The sequence below is a fragment of the Sapajus apella genome, unplaced genomic scaffold (assembly GCF_009761245.1).
Source record: "Sapajus apella isolate SASKATOON/1434 unplaced genomic scaffold, GSC_monkey_1.0 scaffold6298, whole genome shotgun sequence".
In the NCBI taxonomy this organism is placed as follows: Eukaryota; Metazoa; Chordata; class Mammalia; order Primates; family Cebidae; genus Sapajus; species Sapajus apella.
The window spans coordinates 164-3,571 of NW_022443222.1; the positions used below are offsets into that span (position 1 = coordinate 164).

The window sequence follows — 3,408 nt, forward strand, 5'->3', positions numbered from 1 at the left end:
ATATAATGCACTATCTTTGTGTATCTGCAGTTGTTCCCAAAATGGTTTTTTGTTTGTGTGTTTGTTTTGTTTTCTTTTGTTTTGCAAGAAGGAATGTCTGTTGCCCAGGCTGGAGTTGAGTGGCACAATCTCAGCTCACTGCAATCTTCACCTCCCAGGTTCATGCGATTCTCCTGCCTCAGCCTCCCGAATAGCTGGGACTACAGGCATACACCACCACACCCGGCTAATTTTTGTATTTTTTAATAGAGACGGGGTTTCAACATGTTGGCCAGGCTGGTCTTGAACTCCTGACCTCAGGTGATCCACCCGCCTCAGCCTCCCGAAGTGGTGGGATTACAGGCATGAGCCACCACACCCAGCCTTGTGTTGTTTTTGAGACAGGATCTCATTCTGTTGCCCAGGCCGGAGCACAGTGACAGGATCGTGGCTAACTGCAGCAGCCTTCAACTCCTGGGCTCCAGCAGTTCTCCCGCTTCAGCCTCTGAAGTAGCTGGGACTACCAGTGCGTGCCACACGCCTGGGTAATATTTCTTATTTTTCTTTTGTAGAGACAGGGTCTCTCTCTGTTGCCCAGGGTGGTGTTGAGCTCTTAGCCTCAAGCAATCTTCCTGCTTCGGCCTCCCAAAGTGGTGGGATTACAGGCGTGAGCCACTGTGCCTGGCCCCTAAAATGTCTTTAGCTATTCTTTTTTGTTACCTGTTCTGAGTCCCTCTCAAGATCTGTGCATTACGTTTACTTGTTAAAGCTTCTAAGCCTATCTAGAACAGTCTCCTTGCCCTTTATTGCTTGTTTGGTTTTTCTTGAAGAGTTCTGGCCATTTGTCTTATAAAAATCCTGCTCACTGAGGAGATGCATGAAAATTTACCATTTCCAGCATTTTTGAGTAGTAAAGCCAAGCTCACTCTAATTTTGACTGTTTGCTTGGTATTTCCAACATTCTGGAATTACTGGGTAAAGTTTTTTTTTTCTTTTAATTACATAACTTATGTTTTCAAATCACTTCTCAAAAGATTTATATCGGTTTACAGTGATGGTACACTTGGTTGGATTTCATAGTGTCTGTCTTCCTAAAAGACACACCATCTGTCTTTCCCCTCCCCGTGCTGCTGAGACAAAGTTTTGCTCCTGTTGCCCGGGCTGCAGTGCAGTGGTGCAGTCTTGGCTCACTGCACCCTCCACCTCTCGTGTTCAAGCAATTCTTCTGCCTCGGTCTCCCGAGTAGCTGGGATTACAGGCGCATATCTGGCGCCTGGCTAATTTCTGTATTTTTAGTAGAGATGGAGTTTCACCATGTTGGTCAGGCTTGTCTCGAACTCCTGACCTCGTGATTTGTCCACCGCAGCCTCCCAAAGTGCTAGGATTGATTACAAGCGTCAGCCACAGCACCCGACTAAAGACTTTTATACAATGGAGTGTTGTTGTTGAATAAATTCCAGCCATAGGAGTTGTATGTTTATCATATGTAATGAAAACCCCAAGAATGCCAGAAAATCAGCTGTGTGTTGAGACTCTTGCATCTTTTCTTTTTCCCCTAACAGTCTCCAGAATATGTGAATTGAAGTTAGAATTAAATGTGTCATAATGTTTGATAAGGGGCTAATATCCATTATTTAAAATAATGGTATTTTAGGAATTTAATGATGCATTCAAATCTAATTGTTCTGCTTTGTGTGGCAGATTACTCTGTTGCAGACTGGAAACAGCAAAGGCTATGCATTTGTGGAGTTTGAGTGTAAGGATGTTGCCAAGATAGTTGCTGAAACAATGAACAACTACATGTTTGGTGAAAGGCTCTTGGAGTGTAAGTGCTCCTGTGTCTGTGGTAGCAGGGTTGCCTGGGTGCCTGCTGCTGGTGGGTGACTGTGGTGGGAAGGGCGGCTTGCTTAACTGCTTGGACGTGCCAATTCCTCTGTGGATGAGTCTTACAGAATGGTGCAAGGATTTCAGTGTCTGTCGCAGGCAGATTCTAATTGGAATTTTAAAATCTCCCATCATAAGAGCTCTTTTTATCCTAAATGGAACTGGACAAGTTACCTTGGGGACACACAGGAGGAGCAGCTAACCCATGCTTATGGGCTGTGAAAGACTTACCTGGGGAAAGAGCATTGACATTGAAACCTGAAGACTAAGCAGGAGCCAGCCAGGTGAAGGGACAGAAGTGAAGACAGACCATTCCCGGCCGAGGGACAGTGAATGCCAGACTAGAGGTGCCTGACCATTTGGCTGTGAGGGAATGTGAGGAAAAGTAGCAAGAGATGAGGGAGCAGGAATAGGCTTCAGGTCGGGTTACTGAAGGCTTTCTAAGTCAGCGAGTTCAGAATTCATCCTTAGGGCAGTGGGATAGCAGCAAAGGTCAGGAATCGCATTGCAGAATCCATCTAAATGGCAGTGGCTGTAGCTCTTCCACATGAGAGAAGCTGGAAGGCGTAGGGCAGTGACAGCACCAGATTAGAAATTCATCCTGCAGAAAGGAGCCAGTGCAGCCCCCACCCTGCAGTCCACAGAGTGCAGAGAGCATCCGTCTCCAGATCCTGCTGCCCTTGGGAGGCAGAGCGAAGTTTCTGGCCTCCCTGTGCCCGTGGTGGCCTGTGGCCATCTTAGGTACCCAAGTTCACAGCTGACAAGGCTGCCCAGGTAGCATCTCTCTATTCACTTCCCATTGCCGTGAGAGAAGCCGGGATTACAGGTGTGAGCCACTGTACCCAGCCACGTCGTGATGAGTGTGAGGAATTGCATTGGGGAGATTCTAAAGCTAACATTAAAATTCCTTTCCTGCCATTTGGTTGAAACTTTTAATGTTTTTTTCTTTTTAAAAATAGGTCGTCTTATGCCACCTAAGAAAGTCCATAAAGAGCTCTTTAAAGACTGGATGTTCCATCGAAGCAGCCGTCACATCCATCAGTGAAACGTTAAAATCGGACACAACCACAAAAACTACGGATGCAGGAGCGATTTAAAAAGAAAGAAAGGTTACTCAGGAAGAAACTAGCTAGAAAGGGAATCGATTATGATTTTCCTTCTTTGGTAAATATTTCTTCATGAAATCTTATTTTGTGATTTGTTGCGGGGAGAGGAGGGGGTGGCCTTGTGTCTCGTGAAGTACCTAGCCTAGTACTTAACCACAACCTTGGCTCACTGCAGCCTGCATCCTGGGTTCAAGCAATTCTCCTGCCTCTAGCCTCTCAAGTAGCTGGGATTACAGGTGCATACTACCACGCCCAGCTAATTTTTGTAGTTTTATAGATGGGGTTTCTCCATGTTGTCCAGGCTGGTCTCAAGCTCCTGACCTCAGGTGATCTGCCCACCTCAGCCTCCCAAAGTGCTGGGATTACAGGTGTGAGCCACCATGCCCAGCCAGTTTTTTTACTGAATTTTTTTTTTTTTTTTAATACAGAGTCTTGTTCT

At 46.0% G+C, this 3,408-nt stretch overlaps 1 long non-coding RNA gene across 1 annotated transcript; it reads left to right on the forward strand.

Moving 5' to 3' along the window:
• The first annotated feature begins 301 nt into the window (after positions 1-301).
• On the forward strand, positions 302-2,841 carry LOC116548019. Its single transcript, XR_004267274.1, has 3 exons — positions 302-524; positions 1,696-1,804; positions 2,823-2,841. It is a non-coding gene; the product is annotated as an uncharacterized LOC116548019 (long non-coding RNA).
• Positions 2,842-3,408: the final 567 nt, after the last annotated feature.